This window comes from Fundulus heteroclitus, unplaced genomic scaffold, assembly GCF_011125445.2.
Source record: "Fundulus heteroclitus isolate FHET01 unplaced genomic scaffold, MU-UCD_Fhet_4.1 scaffold_41, whole genome shotgun sequence".
NCBI classification, from domain to species: Eukaryota; Metazoa; Chordata; class Actinopteri; order Cyprinodontiformes; family Fundulidae; genus Fundulus; species Fundulus heteroclitus.
The window spans coordinates 1331004-1350320 of record NW_023396824.1 but is presented as its reverse complement, the minus strand read 5'-3'; the positions used below and the strand labels follow the sequence as shown (position 1 = coordinate 1350320).

The window sequence follows — 19317 nt, the reverse complement described above, 5'->3', positions numbered from 1 at the left end:
CTCAGTGGCATAACCTTACTGTAAAATTTAAATATACAGTTGCATTGTGTTCGCGGGGTAGACGCGGATTTTCTCTGGGTAAGTACTTTTTGCAGTTTTTTTGTCAATTAGTGGATAAAAATATATGTTATGTGATGATACTGAGCTTCTCACGCATCGATCTATTTTGCTAAAGTTATCCCCGGTTATTTCTAAGCTAGAATCACGAGCACCACAAGTACACGCGTTTTAGCTCTATTTTGGCATTTATTTTTTTACCAAGAATATGCCGATGGTGACATATATAGCTGAAATTAATAAGTATAGAGGTATTGGGGTAATTACTTCACTTTCTGTCTGATAGTCCGTGACAACCGCAAACTGGCTTATTCTGTGCCTAACTCTGGTAACCTGACTCCGCCAGATAGATTTGCTCCGCATATCCATCTGGAAACCTTCCGTTGAAGTAATTTTGGGAAGGGGCGAAAATACTGGTTAGCTGATTGGCCTATGTTGGTGATAGACGGGCCAAATAAACCAATCAGATTCGTCGTCGCTCTGTTACGAGCGACACTGGAGTGCTGATTTTGCTGAAAAACTGAAACCTTGAAACCTCGCGAGATCAGGGTGGTCTCACGAGGCTACAACTCTGGCACCCTGCGTCTGAGACGACATTAAAAGGTTTTTTAAGTGAGCCTCATCCAGACAGATGCATGTTAGTTTCTGCTTTATTTGGTTAAACTTGGTTTGTAATCATTCATTCCTAAAATAATTAGCATTTTTACATTCATCCTCGCGCTGCCGTTACTCTTAATCAAATGTAGTTGCCATGCGCGACATCCACCAATGACAAACGTTTCCATCTTGCTGTCTGAAAAAATATCTAATTTTCTGAACGACCAGCCTCCATCATTCGTTGTCAGAGTGAGCATCTCATTGGGATGAGGACGTCAAAGCTTAGGCTGCCCTGCTGTAAGTCTGTCAGAAATCTATGTGGAAAAAATAATTTATCTGTGTTCTTAAATTTAATAACCAGTTGCTGCTACTTTATTTGAGACAAAAAAACATCGGTGTTCACTAGACATTTAATATCATCGGCGGGAAGAGTTTTCTTTAGCTGGAGAAAAAGAAAAAAGATTTGCGCTTTTTTTCCCTCCATCGGTCAGAGTGCCTCAATTGTGCTTTTTTTGCTGCATTTTACTGGTAGTTAAATAATTAAATAAACGTATATTCCTAATGATTCCATAGGTTGTTTTTTTTTAGGTTGAGGAGCTCATATAAAATCAGATTTTTTTTTTTTTTTTTATTCATTTAATGTGCACCCTGGACTAAAATAAGCTTTAATTTCAGGACCAGGATGATTACCTGTCAGTTTTGCCCACATAAAACTGAATATCTTTTTTCATATTTGAGGCACATGTGGAATAACAACCTGCAGCATGATGTTGAAAAACTTCAATGCTTTCAAGTCTCATTCCTACAGGTTTCATAAGCAGCAACAAGCAGCTATGGATTCAGTCTACAACGATTTCACCTGTCATGTTGAATATTGTGATGATTCAGTAAGTTTCTTTTCACATTTAAAAACTCATCTAAAGGAAGGGACAAGTGTAAGTTGTCCATTTAAACAGTGCAGCCGAACCTTTACCATTTTGTCTACATTCACATCACATTTATCAAGATGTCACAAAAGAAGAACAGAACATAATCTGCTTGAAGGCATTGTCCAGAAAAGCAATAAAAGTGAAGGTGATAGTGAGGAGAGCTCACATGTTACAACTGTGATGGGTCATTCAGTAGATATATGTAATGACCAACCTTCAAACGATGCCATGATAGAGCAGTTTGATGGTAATGCAGAAAATACGGACGAGGACTTATTTCTCTAAAATCTGGCACTCTTTTATTTAAAGATGCAGGCAAAAATGTTGCTTCCTTCATCTGTTATTCAGACTGTAATTGAAGGGTTCCAAGAAATACACGACATGAGCCAGTTGAATCAAATGAATTGGTTACATGAAAAACTTGTATTGCTTGGAGTACCTGAGACAGATATTAAAAAAGTGATAGATGAAGTAAAGGATGATGATCTTTTCCAGAGTTGCAATACTCATAAACTAAAAACGGATCATAAGCCAAATACCGTCTTTAAGGAAAACTTGAAATACTTGGAACCTTCCTCAATTTGTTTGGGGAACAATGAAGCAGGAAAGGAACGTTTTGCTCAGTACATTCCAATCAAAAAAACAATTGCTGGTCTTTTTCACAATGAGTCTATTAGAGAACAGCACAGATCCACCCGTTTGGATATCCGTGAAAAAGATATACATAAGGATATGTGGGATGGCAATTTAATTTCCCAGAATGCTTTGCTTAAAACTGACCCGTTGTCTGTCGGCTTGATTCTGTATCAGGACTCATTTGAGGAAGTTAATCCCTTTGGGCTCAGGCAAGAAAAACACAAATTCCTTGCAGTCTGTCTCAGTTTAGCAGACATTTTGCCCTACAACCAATCTACTACACATCATATGCAACTGGTTCTCCTTTGCAGAGACCAAGATTTCCGTTACTCTGGACAAGACCTGGTGCTGGGAACACTGGTGAAAGATCTGAAAGATCTGGAGGTGAGTGGTACTGAACTTAGACTTAGACTTAGACTTTCTTTATTGTCATTTTGTATACACAGAGTGCATACAGAACGAAATTTCGTTTTTCACACAGCTCAGAAATATTGCAGTAACTCTACAGGATACCTTGCAGTGAATTACAGTACAGGATAAAGTGCAGTGATCAGTCGCAGTCACTTACAGGATAAATTTCAATTTACTTCCGGATAAAGTGCAGCAGTGTACAGTAGGCAGTTGAAATGTAAACAATGTAAACCAAATGTAGACAAATATGCAGTAGGGTGCAGCAGTGATTTAAAAGTAGACAGTTGCATTGTACACAGTTTTGCAGTACGTTTCCGGTTAAGGTGCAGCATCAATTTTGCAGAATACGATACAATGTGCAAATGTGCAAATCAGCGAATCTAGTGTGGTACACTTTTATACTTCAGCAGTTCAACAGTCTGATGGCAGAAGGGAAAAAGCTTTTGCAGAACCTAGTGGACCTGCAGCGGATGCTGCGGAACCTCTTTCTAGAGGGCAGCAGGGAGAATAGTCTATGGTGGGGGTGTGAGGGGTCCCTGATGATGTTACGGGCTCGAGACACACAGCGCTGCGATGAAATGTCTTTTATGGAGGGAAGAGGAGCCCCGATGATCCCTTCTCCTGTCCTCACCACTCTCCTCACGTTCTTCCATTCGGCGGCACTGCAGCCTCCACACCACACTGAGAGACAGCTGGTCAGAATACTCTCTATGGTGCTTCTGTAGAAGGTCGTGAGGATGGGCGGGGGCAGGCGGGCTCTCCTCATCCTCCGCAGGAAGTACAGTCGCTTCTGTGCCCTCTTCACCAGTGACGTGGTGTTCACAGTCCAGGTGAGGTTGTCCGTGATGTGCACCCCCAGGAACTTGGTGCTGCTGACCACCTCCACCGCTGAGTTGTGGTCAGCAGCACCAAGTTCCTGGGGGTGCTGTCAAATGGTGAAATGTGAAAGGCCAGCCTCTGTGCCATTGTAGGTGATAACCTTGGCTCTCACTGTATTGGCGGTTTTACTGAAAATTTCTTTTGTAGATTCTGCCAAATAGAAAAAAAAAAGCATTTGAAACTGACCCACTTTCAACTGGACCTGCCAGAACTGTGCAGTCATCTGAAAATAATGTCCTGGCTGAAGACCCAGATCAGAAAAAAGGAGTCAGGTTTGACTCACTGTTCAATGAGCTAGCAAACTTCCATGTGTGCAACCCTGGCCTGCCCCGTGCATTGCTCATGATCTTTATGAAGGCATTGTTTCCTATGATTTGGCCCTCTACATCAAACATCTTGTAAAAGTTGAGAAACAATTTACACATGTGGACCTGAAGAGAAGAATTGATCAATTCAGGTACCTTGGAAATGATGCACATGATAAGCCAGCTGAAGTCAACCCCAGCAGTGAAAAAGTTGCAGGACATGCAGCTCAGAACTGATGTTTCCTCAGACTGCTACCTGTCCTATTTGGAGACAAAATAAAAAGCTCAGCAGAGAATGATGTGTGGCAGCTTGTTCTACAGCTAAGCCAAATGGTGGAGTTCATTTGTGCAGCAGCTATTTCATCAGTTACTGCCTACCTAAAAGTGATGACAGAGGACTACTTGTTCTATAGAAAGAAACTGTTTCCTGACCATTCTCTGAGGCCAAAGCACCACTATGTCCTTCATTATCCACAGCTGACTTGTAAATCTGGGCCACTCATTCGCTGGTGGACACTTAGGTTTGAAAGCAAACATACAGATTTCTAACAGTGTGCAAAGAAAACTGGCTAACTTTAAGAAGTTGTGCTCCACTCTGGCTGAAAGGCATCAGCTCCTTCAGGCTTTCTGAAGTGCTGGCAGCCTGTTCCCACCTACTGTAATTGTTGAAAGGGGAACTGATGTTGATCTGGCTGATTACAATGATGACATCAGAGATGCTCCTGCCAGTCTAGACTGCCAGCCTGCTCTGATTTCACACCAAGCAAAAGTCAAAGGGACAACATACCAGAAAAATAGGTTTCTTGTGGAGGATCAATGTGAGGAAGGCATTGTCTTTGGAAAAATCAAAGCTATTCTACTTAAAGAAAACTCTGTTTACTTCTTAACACAATGCTACAGCTCTGTAACACTCAGTGATCAAGGCCTTTACTGCCTTACCAAAAACTGCCTAAAGGCTGCGTTGTGTTAGTCAGGAAGAACTTTTGGATTACTATCCATTACCCATGTATAAAGTGTGTGCTTTGTCAGTGCTTGCTCTTCACCACTCTTTTCCTTCTCTAGAAGAATGTCAGCAGTTTCTGCAGAGGAAATTCAGATGGCTGTTACTAAAGCCCTTCCTGGACTTCCTCAGGTGAAGATGGAGAAGCTGGTGGAGAAGCTTGTTGGCTGGGCGTAGAAACCATTGAGGATCTAAAATATGTTGAAGGAGCTCCTGGAGCAGACCTGTCACATGTTCTTCCTCCCATCCAGATTCACAAACTGCTTGACAACTTCAAGACAGGTTAATAATACATTTAGTCAATTTTAACAATTAACTGTGTTGTTAAGGTTGCTGTTGTTATTCAAGAAAAAAAGAAAATGTAAATAAAACATGTATTACTCTTTGAGCTGGGGAAAAAATGTGTGTGAGAATATTCCACTAAGAAGTCCCCCCTCCTCTTCAACTAGTTTAGACATTGTGAATGCACCAACCTCTTCATCAGCTCCTTCAAGTTGGCCAGAGACATTTCAGATTCCCTGGGACCAAATGATGAGTGAACTGCAGTAGTAGTGGGAAAAGACCACTCCCACCTGTCCGTAGAAAAATGATCAGGATTCTAGTTGATGAAATGAGGAAAAATGAAAAAAAGTCCGACTAAAGCCCAACGCCTCACTGTTGCTCTTAAACTAGTCAAACGATATCCAAAGAGTTTAGCAGATTATGACAACCCAGGATCCATTTCTGAACCAGGATGCTACTCCATATTGAAACAAATGAAAACACGGGTTGAACATGTAAATAGAAACACATTGCAGCAGGCAGACGACGTTCAGGTGGCATTTCAGAAAATGCTAGGATCAGAAAGCAGAGGGCCAGCAGTGACTTATGGAAGCAGCAGATGGCAACCTGAGCCACTGCTTTCAGAGAGCGATGATATATTAGAAGACAAAAGACTTTACTAAACATTTATCACCAGTACGGCCACAGTGGAGCAGACAGAGCTGATGTCTGGGCTTTAATGAAGGAAACCTGTTATTTACAAAGAAAGCATAGAAATGACACACAGGAGCCTCCTATTAAAGAAATAAATACAAGCGGCCATACTTGTTGGTGCAGAAGCACCTCACGGCACATTTTGAAGAACTTACTGGTGTTAATGCACAAAATCACCTCAGCCGTGCAATGGAGGACTTTGGCACTCTACTTATTGACTTTTTTAGAAACAAAGCAACAAATGAAGAAATGAAAAGCCTATTGTCAGCTGATGAAGAGCTTGGGTTCATGGTGGCCAAGCTTCTCCTCGCACATTTCCAAGAACATCAGGATGGGCTTCTGCTTTATGCAGATGTAAGTATACAAAAGTCAGATGTGGCATGAATATAGGGTTTTGTCTAAGCTTGGCATGTTTTATAGAGGTGTGCTACAGCTGCTGATGTTGAAGGAACTCACAATCTGCCATCAAGTCCACGACTCATTGTCCTTGGTAAGTAGCATCTGCACAATATATTCCTCAGTGCGTCTGTATCTTCCATTCTTCTGTCTATAGACCAGCGCTTAAAGTTCTCTGTCATTTGGAAAACGAGCGCAAAAAGTTCCATCTAGACTTTTTATTCAAGGTTTTAAACAGAAGCTGTGCTCAACCAATGAAACCTGGTCCGATTTGGGAAAAAGTAAAAAAAAAAGATTCCACACGTGCTTTTGTGAACCAAAGTGATTCTCCAGCAGTCAATAAGCCAGAGGCGAGGACACAGTACATCCTGGACAGGTCTCCAGTCACATGGCTAAAACTTCAGCTTTATTAAACTTCAAAAAGTGATTATTGTAATGTGTGATCTGTGTTAAAAAAGCGTCTGACGTCATCATAGTGCTGGTTATGTGTCCTGCATTGTCCAGGCTGTGGTCGCCCTGTGTGATCATAGATTTCTCCTGAATGTGACGGGGAGCCAGAGGAGTTCATGTTCAGGTGTGAAGTAGATGATGTAGTGATGAAGCTGCTGTCTGTGTACTGGTTGTAGTTTCTGGAGGTTTCTGGAGGACAGGGAGGGAAGTTTAACTGTAAAGTGAACTGTGGAGCAGTTTGGCTAAAGTGTGAAGGAAGAACTTGATGCTGCAGAGATGAAAGTTAACCAGGTGATGTTCTGGATGTGGAAAGTGAAGGAGAGGCTGTCCAGGATGATGCCAAGGCTCTGAAGCTGAAAGCTGCCACAGATACAGGAATTATCACTGGATATTTTAAAAGGACCAGATTTGGTTAATAAGCACAATAAGCACGTGAGGTGACTAATGTGGCGTTATGTGTAGATTATTTCTGCTTTAAGCCCTGCTTTAGACACATTGATGGAAGCTCCAGAGAGATATTGACATCGTGTGTATCTGCTAGCCCTACATCTGTAGTCAGAAGGGTGGAAATGCATCTTGTCTGCAGACATAGCAGATGTGCCTGAGCAGTAGCAGATACGTCTCTATGTCACTGATATAGAGACGTGTCTGCCATCCCTCTCTCTGTCTGCTGTCCTTAGATATATATCCATAGATAGTGGACACATCATCTCATTGTGTCTATAGGCAGAGGGACGGCACATCAGCTGTTTCTGTTGCCCCTGTCTGCTGAATTCTGAATAGTCTGAATGTCATTAAATGTACTTACCTGGTAACACATAAAAACAGGAAGTGCCTGAACACTAAATTAAAATGTTAAAATGAGACTCTTTTTAACCAGGAGACACCAATAGTCTTCAGCATTGGATGGTAAGCCTGGAGGCTGAAGTGGTTTGTGAAGCACACAGCCTACATTCCTGGCTGCTCTCGCTGCACTTTCTGCAGTGTTTTTGATTTTTAACCTGGAGTATCCGCATGAGGCCACATGTACACTGGAGTTTATCCAAAGCTGAGAACAAGTTCACTAATCCTTTTGTAAGAAGATCTAGAAGAATGAAGAAACACTGAGCTATATATCCCCCGTCTGTTTTCAGACGATTCATCGGCCTCAACCCAGAAAGGGGAACAAAAGCTGCAAGCAGAAAAGAAAAGTCCAGAACAACGGGACGCCTGGTGCAAAGGAACCAATCAGCAGTGAAGCCACATGTCTCCACTCTGCTCTGGAAGCTGATGGACTTTCAGTGGAACTTCTAAAAATGACACATTTACACACAATCTGTCCTCCTGTCCATGGCATGAACAGGAAAAAACACATCGTCTGTCCCCCTCTCAGTCTTTCTCTCTCCCTCTCTCAGAGTCTCTCCCCCTGTTTTTCTGTCTCTCTCACTCTGACTGACTTTATCTCAGTCTGTCTCTCTTTCTTTCTCTATCTGTCTTTCTCTGTCCCTGTGTGTCTTTCTGTCTCTTGCACTTTCTCCTTTTCCTTGTCTCCCTGTCCATTTCTAACAGAAGGACAGGGAGACAGCTACAATTAGGGAAGGTCAGAGAAGGATTATCCGTCCACCAAATCTGTCCTTCTCATCCTGTCTTTCTTTAACTGATAGAAATGCAGTTAAATTTAATGAAAATGTCACGTCTTAATCATTTTTTTCCTTTCTTTATCTTCTAGCAACCCCTGGATGGTTTCTGGTGGTGTTCTGGAGAAAGCCCTACTAAATACTTATTGTGGCTTTGTGTGGGTGTTCAGTAAGTTTTAACCTCCAACTTTTAAAGTTTGATTGTGTTGGATCCCTTTCCTTGACTGAAGACTTGTAACTTGTAAAACTTGTTCTTGTCTTTGTTTGACAGTTTGGAAATTTTGACCCTTAGAAACTTTTGTTGTGACAGCTAAGTATAATATCTAAGTGTAAAAATAATACATGTAACTGTATATAATAATATAAACTTATAATAAGAAATGCAATATAATATAAACATGCTGGTTATGCATATTTTTATTTTTGAGATCAGCTCTTGTTAAAAGAAAATGGTGTTGTTAAGACATGCTTTTTGATATACTGCAGTTTGTTGGTTTTAAATTGTCAATAAAATAATTTTAAAATGGTTTTGTATTTTTCTGTATAAAAGTGGAGAGTTTGTAGAAAGTTGCAAATTGGCATTTTATTTCAACAAGTAGCAATACAATTTTTATTGTATTTCTATTACAGGGCTACTGTAATTTACTGTGATTTTATTACAGTAAATATTTACTACAAATTAACCAATATAATTACACCAAAGTTGGAATAAAATTACAGTAAACCTGTAATCAAATTAATGTTGTAATGAATTACTGTAAAATATTTATATTACAGTCAGTTTGTCATAAAACTACAGTAAATCTGATAAAAATTACAGTAAAGCTGTAATAATTACATTAATAAAATTACAGGAAAATTAATAGAATTACAGTAAATTTATCATAAAATTACAGTAAAACTGTAACATAATTACAGTAAAACTGTAAATTAAATTACAGTAAAACTCTAATAGAATTACAGTAAAACTGTAAATTAAGTTACAGTAAAACTGTAAATTAAATTACAGTAAAACTGTAATAGAATTACAGTAAGACTGTAAATATTACAGTAACCTGACTGTAAATATTCCAGTAACCGGCTGGCAACCCTGCTACCAGTAATTTACTGTAAATTCTACAGTATTTTTTTAACAGTTTATCCAAAGGCCCATTGACCACCCAGCCAAGTACAGTTCTGACAGCATAGGGGACGTTATCTTGGCTGTTGATGACTTCCCATGGTTCTAATAACCTTGGAGCATTGCTACCAATTATTATTATTATTAATTTATAGATGGCATGTGAACTCTTGACAAATGTGGCCACTTTATTAAATCTTCAGATGTCATCATATCATCTTTGGTCACAGGCATTTGTCCCTGCGTGATAACTTCTGGCAGAGGATAAAATGGATTGCTCTCCAGACCAGCCACCTCAAGATTACACAGAGAAAATGCTGAACTTATTTTAGCTTGGCCCATTGTTCCAAGAAGGACTTGTGTTGGCTTTCCAGTGAGGTTCAGTTGATGCATTAGCCTTTCGGAGCAAAATGTTCCAGTGCTACCTGGATCCAAGAAGGCATATGTTTGGATGGTGCATTGTCCTTTCAATGCTTTAACCTTTACAGGGAGAACAGATAACATTCCACCATCCTTACCGGCACCTCTATGGCCAGATGTTGCATTCACAATTGATGAGGGTTCTGATATTCCTGTTTCACACTCAGGAGAAATTGTCTCTCTTCTTATATGTTCATTACAAATTTCACAAGTTAATCGTGCTTCACAATTCCTGCTGATGTGGCCCCACTGCAGACAGCCAGAACATAATCCTTTCCTTCTCAGCAAAAAGACTTTGTCCTTATTGTCAGGTTCAAACACCTAAAACATTCATTAACAACACAAGAAGGAGAGACAACAATGAGATTGATTTTCAAATAAGCTTGCAAGGAGATCGAACGGAGATGCTTAATACAGATGTCCAAATCCGATCTGAAGCAAATCCGTCGCCCCCTCTCTATTTATTAGGAAAGGGAATCCCTGGTTCCATTTTGAATCTAAGGGGTAGGGATAAGCAAAATAACTGTGACCTTTGAGATAAAACCAAGCAGTTCACACAGTGCAGCACTCCAGATGGCTGAATAGAGTTCATAAAAACACTTATCATAGTCACAACATATTTATCTGCTTTCTGCAGGCCTTCTGCAAATATAAGAGAGAGATCTAAAACCTTAAAACTTCTTAGTAGTAAAGAGTAAATATATATGATAAATGAAATGAAAATAGTAAATAACCTAAAATATGTAGACATAGTAATAATAATTCTATCATTCCCCCCTGTTATCATTTAATATACTCTTTTTCTTGTCTCACTTCAATCGTTCATGATGTTTTCTTTCTTTTAAAAAGTAGCAGCTTATTAATACAGTCCTTTGGTTCAACCGCGAACTTCCGTACAGCTGAATAATATTTTCCACAACATTGAATGTTCCCGTGTTGGAACCGCGCAGTGCTGGAACTTTTAGTACAGATCAACATGAATGCTTCATAGAGTTGTATCACACAAGAAGAAAGGTTTAGCTTTTATTTACAATTTAGGGTTCATCTAATTAAGTAAGGCCTGTTTTAGGTCCCTATGCGCACATTATTTGAATTTTACATTAGACTAGATAAGAAAAAACTGTTCAGTAACCAAGGTCGAATCCGTCTACTCTTCCCCCACCCTGTAAAACCCCTTACTTGGTTCTCCATTTACCATTCCCATGGACAATCATCCATCACTTTCATACCTTACAAATCCAGGAGTATCACTGAGGGGCATCAGAGGGCAGGCTGGGTCTTTAGCACCAGAAAAACTCATCCTATCTAAAAGATGATAAAAACTGATGTGACCCCCGGTGAAATCCCGCTCTCGGCCAATCTGAGCGAGAAGTACCTCTATTGAAACTAGGAGTTACCATTACCAGCTAAGATTAAAGGAACTTTAGAGCCAATCAGACCCTGGTTCTTCCTATATCAAAGCAAAAAATTGCATAAACCGTAGGTCTTTGTGTGTCTGAAGCAAACAGTTTACATCCTTTACCATAAAATCATATTGAACATAATGCGACATCACAGTGTAGATGTCTTAAACACGCAAAAAATCAAACATGTAAGTCAGTGGAACAGAGCAGTTAAACAAACAGTAACACAATATGAGAAGAGTCCAAAACGTCAAGAACGCAAAGTTAAGAAAGCCTTCAGGCCTTTCAGGCACAAGGTAGAAAATAATCTAATCGCGCTTAGTGTCTCTTCAGGCAACTCCTCCCGTTGAAGAATAGGAAATCAGAGTTCTCTGGCTTCTTCATCCCCAGTCCTCTTCTTGGTTCCTCCTCGCAGGCTGGACGATTGAGCTGGATGGTAATAAGTGTTCAGTTCTGGATTGGCACTGAGAATTTTATTTTGCATTTCTCTCTAATAAAACACTTTGTGAAGATGGTCTGCAGACACGAGAGCTTGTTTCTATTGGAGAACAGAAACAAGGTGTAATTAGTGTTCTTATCAAAAACCCCATTCATGTGTCATTTATTAAAACATCCTCCAAACACTTTCACATTCAAGATATTTCTGTGCACAATTATTTAGCTCCCGGAATTATGCAATTTAATTATTAGTTAAAAGAGTAATCTTTAAGTTCAAATGTGTTTGCAGTAGTTTCCTAATAATTCTTAACAGAATGCATCCAATGTTTGCCTTAACTTTAATTGTCTGACAGTTGAAGTTCTCTGCAACATAATTTCATCAACATATTCGTTTCATGTCATTTCCCGTTTTATTTTAAAACCCCAACTGAGAAAAAGAAAGCCTTTCCATGTAGAAGCCTTTTCCCTCTCTCTCTCTCTTTTTTTTTTTTAAAGAAGAAAGTGAGGTGCTGTTCTGCACAGAAAAGACAAAATATTTATACCAAGCTGTTACCGTTCAAGGATGCCAAGGTTTTTCAAAACAAAGCAGTGAGAAGGAGAGCTTTTTGAAAACGTTCTAACATTGTTGAACAACTAAAGTTACTTAAGCAAATCTGAATTAGTTCCCAATTTAATCTTAAAATAAAGTAAACCACACATGTGATTATTTGTCATTATTTAACTGAGTATTAAGGACTTTGATTAAGAAGTTATTGGATGAACGTGTCTCTGCGTTCCTATTTGTCTAGGCCTTGGTAATCTGATCTATGATCTATGTGTTCTGAGTGCCTGGTCAGGAAAGGTTAAGGTTCTCTGAAGCTTTCTGTTTTCAGCAACTCTGAAAACCCAGAACCCTTTACAGTCAGTGTTAGGTGTCAGGTAACCTGTGGGACAACGTCATAGTCTCCCTTGGTTCCAACCTGGTTCCACCAGCTGTGTCAAGTTTACAACAGGGCCAGACCACAGCAGCTCGTCCCTGGGTGCCATGCCCCAGGGGTCTCCACACCCCCCTGTGTGGAACGTCTCTCATTGTAAGGCCCCGGGTTCAATCCCCGGCATCTCCACCAGATCTCACCTTACGTGCCTTTCAAGATGTTCTTTACACAACAGGAGTTCCAATGTGGGATGTCTTTTGCTGCTTTAATGTTCCTCAGAGAAAACCTTCATTCATTCCCAGCAATCCTGACCAGATCCAAAATGTCTCCATAATTTAATCTAATTAAATAAATCTTACTTCTTTTCTGTATGTAAGAGGATAACCATTAAATTATCCTGATCTAAAAGCCTTCAGGTTAACAATTAGCTAACCTGTTTTATGTGTTCTTCCCCTTAGGATGTTTTAACAACCAGTTAAACTATTGAGTTATTTGTTCTAGTCGAGAGATATTAAATCTCCATAAATATTGTAACCATTTTACACTGATGCTTTAATCCTAAATCTACCCATGTTAGTTAGTAGGATGTGTCATTATGCTAATTCTATTGCAACCTTATCCATTTCATCCAGTAACCTTTTGTTACTGTTTTATTGATGCCTGCCGGATTGGCAGAAATCTGCTTACTCTAAGATGTTCATTAAATTAAATTTTAATTTAAAAGTTCAGGTTACTCTGCTTATATAGTGAAAACTAATTAATTTCTTTATTTATTTAACTTTTGATATAATACCCACTTAATTTATTAAGTTGCTCTATGATTCCATCAAGTTGCTTATTTAAAAGTTTTTACCTTTACATAATCCTAATGTGTTTCATAATGTGTGTTTTGTTTTAATTGTGTACAAGAAGATCTGAAGTGAAATGCATGAAGTCGTGTCTGCAGAACTCATCTGTGTTTGTTGTCGAAGGTTGTCCGATGCTTCAGTCATAGTCCTTCATTGTCCATTTTCAGTCCAATGTCTGACTTTAGCACAACATTCTCCTTCCCTTCAAGAGTCCATCCTCCAGTCCTCACGCCTGCAAACAGAATAAATTCTGCCAGCATTTTTTGCCAAAGAAACGCTCTATAGGTTGAAAAGAAATTACAGCAAAGCAGTCACAAACATTTTAACCGCTGTGTTCCCTCTAACATGACAAACATAAAAGAAATAAAATTATTTAAAAAATAAATCAAACTTTGCCTCTGACAAAATAAAACTCAAAACTGGATCAGGCTGAAGTCAATGACATCACCTTTTCTCTTTTGTCCCATGGATCAGCTCTCATGTCACTGCAGCACCGTTTTGGTATTCACTCGCATCTGAGAATGTCTAAAAAGAGTCTAAATCTCTCTGTTAGCACATTCCTATCATATTGACCAGGTTTCTTTGCAAAGAAAAAGAAGCAGAAAGACAAAACTGTTAATAGCATAAAGCAACAAACATTTTTAAGACACCACCTTTCTTTTGAAACTCTGTTCAAAACATCTCTAAAAGAAAAAAAAATCAAAACAAAATAAATAACCAAAAAACAAAATTGTCTCCCAAGGAGCACAATTATGTATTTTCCAATATGACATAGCAGGGCCGGATTATCCATAAGGGCCAGTGGGCCAGTGCCCAGGGGCACCAAGCATGGGGATGGGGGTGGGGGGGTGGGGGCACCACATGACACATGCTTTAAAAATATATTTTTCTATATTATTTACTTGAAATTGTTGAAAGACCATGCATTATTCATTTTGTGAACACTGATGTCACAATAATAATAAATGATAAATAAATCAAGATTAGGCTACATGATCTATCACTCCCCCTCCCCAATCTGTCATAGTTGAGCTGGTACACAAGTACGTTCAAATGTATCGTCTTTTTTAACGCTACAGAAAATTAATCCAAAAAGAACAGACATCAAAAGCTGTGCTTTTTAATTTCAACATTTTAAAATGAGATATTTGAATATTGCTCACTGCTCATATGCCTACATGTAGTTGTGTAAGTTAGTAAATAGTAAATTACATTACAGAAATCCCCTTGATTATGTCTGATGGGTGGGGGGGCTTTGAGGTATAGTGCCCAGGGGCACCACATTGTCTTAATACGGGCCTGGACATAGGTTTTTGACTTATTACAAACTTTTGATATCCTTCTGGTCCATTGACCATGTGTATTTGCTATTAGTAATATCTTTATTTATACATAACTTCCCAAATCTCAATTGGTCAAGCATTAAACCTTAAAGCAATGATTTTGTCTTTTAGGTTTCTGAACTTCTAGTGTTTCTCTATAAATTATAAGAGTTTTCCCAGTAAGCACATTGAGAAGGCTACCCAAAACAACCCAAGATTAGAATTAGAGTTTAACCCTCCAGGAGCTGGCTTTATTTTATTTTTTCCCTCTGACATAGTTTTCGTGCTCCCAGGCCAGAACACACAGACCCAGCCTCGCCATAAACATTCAGATGTTTAAATCATGGTCAGATTTGTTTTTCATATCTACTGTCCTTCTCAGGTTATACTGTCCCTCTGAGGTTCACCTCAGTTCAGCATAACTAATAACATCAGATGATTTTGTAACTGATGACGCGTGTAACGTGGCCTTCTGATAATTTGACACTTTTCAAAATTTCTCATTAGTTGCATTCAAATCCCAAGTAAAAAGAAATAAAATAAATTAATAGAGAACCCTTAGAAAAGCAACCATATGTAGTTCCATACAGGTTTGATCAAAGCCAAAGCAGTTTTATTTTTATTTTTTACATCTATTTAAATCAAAGATCATGTATTTCTAAACTTCTTTCAAATGGACTGGTTTGTGATGAATCACTATTGTTATAAGCAATAAGATCTCAGTGAGTTTGTATTACTTTAGGGCTCAAACAAATGATGGGGTCACTGCCTAATTCTGTAGTGGAGTAAATCCAACAACCTTTTATGTACAGCTCATTGCCTGTTACAATTTATTAACAAAGCTGAAATATTTTTCGTTTAAACCATTTTAATCTCTCCGTGTATCAATTTAATTCGGCCCTGATATTTAATGTTAAAAAAACAAACTGTTATTGAAGTATCTCTTGTTCCTTCTTTAGTTTTTAGTTAACATAGTTCATGCTTAAAAATGGTATTTGAATTAGGAGCTGCAGTTCTCCCAAAACAAATGAACATCTTTGAAACCATGATTTATAAGTTCACCCAGAAGAACGTTTAGTTAAATAGATACATCCATACAGTTACATAGAAATGATGACATTCAGAAAAAAACAAACAGACGAAGGCCTGTTTTTTTCATTATCTTACACAGACAGATCTATGTTTTTAATATTTTTCAAAACATCAATGGCAACGCTGAAAGATGTTTTCAACGTGTTAAGTTCCCGCTTAGTTTAAAAAGTGGAAAGCGTGCGCTGGCTAAGACCCCGAATGTTTCGTCCACACGCGGTTTTACGCTTCAGCCCCGCAAGGGTGCAACTCTTTGTCTTGCAGAGACTTGGACGCTTATCCATTTTTCAAAGTTATACGTCGCTATTAGCAGTTCGGGACACTTTTATCCACAACAGAAGTGTCTAGTCAGTCCCCCCATGTAAACGCTTCCCCGGTGCAACGTCCTTTTAGTTCCGTTTCCTTTTTCTATTCATTTTATTTAATTTTCGCTTTTCTTTTTCCAACCAGATATAAGTCTGGTGTATTATCTCTAAACTAGGGCTGTCAAACTATTAATTTTATTATTTCAATTAATCTTGTTTTTTATTTTTAATTACTCAAAGTATTAAAGCTCATTTGGGATTCTTAATATGCAATATTGCAATAAATAACACTACTTAAAATAATGCTTGTACCAAAAAATATATATATTTTTTTTCTTTTTTCTTTTTCAGTTGTCTCAAAGAAATGTTTAATCCCCTGCCAAATATCAACTATAATAACTTTTTACCACTATTCTGGCCAAATTCTCCCTTCACGAAGATCAACTCCACACAGTACTTTCCACTGTAAATCTCTTCACTCAGACGCTATTCTGAGCCACACATACGCACACACATATATGCACACACATATACGCAGATTTACACACACAGACCCACTCGCGCACACACACACTCTCAAGCGCTGTGGACTCAAACATTCTCTCCTTTCATGCAATGATCCCATTAAACGACACATTACATTGGACAAGATATAACAAAAACAAAAACATATCAGACAGACAGCTTGCGCGAAAAGAGTCTTCTGCGACACTTTGTTTTTCTTTTCTTTTTTCTACGGGACCTTTAAGTACCTCCTTGTCTAACCGGTGTATTTTCAAAGACTCACAAATTGTTTCTGTGGGATCCCCTTTTAAATCTCTTCGTTTATTAATAATACCTTCCTGGAATTTTAGCTATTTTTGTTTGTTAAATCACCCCTTAAACCTGCATTGTATTATTTTACCCATGAAGCTAAAGGTTTTATTTTATCAGGGTCCTGCTGTTCATTGAATTTCCAGTCTTTACTCTGGAGCTGTTTCAATGTTTTCCTTTGTCCCTTTCCCATTTTTATAAATTTGATCCAGTCCTGTAACACATAGGGTGTTCTATAGGCTGGGAGTTTTACACCGTGGGGTAACAATAAAATACCTGTTGTGGTAATTCTCACTTCAACTCTTTCGAGTGGAGAATTCTTGCTAGACCTCCACAAAGGCTTGCTACTTCCAATCCCACTGTTTTTAAATGAAAAGAAAATACCTAGTGGTATTTAATTTTCCCGTCATACACACAAACACACAATGCAGACGTTAGTTTTGTAGGACTCTGCCGCCCTGCCTCGAATTACACGGCCTATTATCAGGACGCCGTTATCCTATTTTGTTTTTTTTCTACACAGACTTTTTGGGCTCTGTTACCCCTTCGATTCACAGACCTTTTGGGCTCTGTTACCCCTTCAATTCACAGACCTTTTGGGCTCTGTTACCCCTTCAATTCACAGACCTTTTGGGCTCTGTTACCCCTTAGTGTACCTATCAGTGCCAAGGATGATAGGGTTTGTTATCACGGACTTTCTCGGACTCCGTTATCCCTTCTATTCGCAATACCTCTCAGGTACTCATTTATACCTTTAAAAAAACAAATCCACTCACCACTGCTGTCAATCCTCCCTCGGACTTCCCGTCAACAGTCAGAAACCCAGAGGCGAGATGGACTAGGCCCTTGGAAAAGGATCTGAATGCAGTGATCACTGACTTTTCACCCGGTTCACCTCACCCAGAGGAAATCCTCCTGTATGTTGGGATCCGGCTCGAAGGACCAATTAAATGTCAGGTTCAAACACCTAAAACATTCATTAACAACACAAGAAGGAGAGACAACAATGAGATTGATTTTCAAATAAGCTTGCAAGGAGATCGAACAGAGATGCTTTGTACAGATGTCCAAATCCGATCTGAAACAAATCCGTCGCCCCCTCTCTATTTATTAGGAAAGGGAATCCCTGGTTCCATTTTGAATCTAAGGGGTAGGGATAAGCAAAATAACTGTGACCTTCCAGATAAAACCAAGCAGTTCACACAGTGCAGCACTCCAGATGGCTGAATAGAGTTCATAAAAACACTGATCATAGTCACAACATATTTCTCTACTTTCTGCAGGCCGTCTGCAAATATAAGAGAGATCTAAAACCTTAAAACTTCTTAGTAGTAAAGAGTAAATATATATGATAAATGCAATGAAAATAGTAAATAACATAAAATATCTTGACATAGTAATAATAATTCTATCACTTATGCAGTTTTCTTTTAAACTGTTTGCATTCTTCTAGTGGGTGAGCTTCTGAACAACAAGCACAACAGCCATCACTTCCTCTAGCTGCAGCATGTTGCTGATCAACTTCTCCTGAAGCACTCACAGATGTCACAGTGCTGGCCACTACGTTCCCCTTGATCTTAATCCCAGGTTGCCGTTGACGACTGATTGATGGATGATGTACTGAAGCCGAAATCTTGTAATTCTCCAAAAAAAGGATCTGACAAAACTTTGACATGTCGCTCGATGAATGCAACCATATCATTAAATCCTGCCCGGTATCCAGTTGTCTCCATTATATCATAAGCTTTATTTCTCCAACGCTCTCTTAACTTGTATGGCATCTTAGCAAGGATTGCTCTCATATTTACGGGCATGTCCAGCTCCTGCACGTACTCCAGTTCTTCCATTACGTTACAGCAGCCACGCAGAAATAAAGAATAACTCTGTAATGCCCTAATGTCCTCAGTTCTTATTGCTGGCCAAGACAAAGCCTTGTTAATGTACGCAGTTGCAACTTTGTAAGGGTTTCCAAAATGTTCCTGAAATAATGTCTTTGCTACAGTATAACCATAGTCTGGATCCATATGTTGACAACTGAGCACCAGCTCATGAGGTTGACCTTTAGTAAACTGCTCCAGGTAGTACAGACAGTCTGCATTGGTTGTTTTGGTTTCAACTCCTTGTTCTAAGGCTTTAATAAATGCTCTGTACTCTAAAGGATCACCATCAAAAACAGGAATGTCCCTTGGTGGGAGTGTCATACTCTGTTGCTGCTTTACCAAGTCTGCTGTGATTTCAGTTTGTCTGCTCATAATGGTAAGAAGTTCTCCAGGTAGTTGTAAGCTGTTTGATGGTTGGGTTATATTCTCATTATGTTTAAAATGCTCCTTTAATTGTATTTGGGTGCCGCTGACTTTATGTTGACCCCCACAGGGTGATGGTTTGTTGTTATAG

General features: G+C 39.0%; 1 protein-coding gene and 1 long non-coding RNA gene across 2 annotated transcripts in view; both read left to right on the top strand.

The window, feature by feature from the left end:
* LOC118560258 (protein NLRC3-like) overlaps window positions 1–19317 on the top strand; it is a 492641-nt gene that overhangs the window by 91262 nt on the left and 382062 nt on the right. The window lies entirely within an intron of this gene.
* Window positions 5188–7792, top strand: LOC110368221. Its single transcript, XR_004929230.1, has 3 exons — window positions 5188–6143; window positions 6210–6279; window positions 7516–7792. It is a non-coding gene; the product is annotated as an uncharacterized LOC110368221 (long non-coding RNA).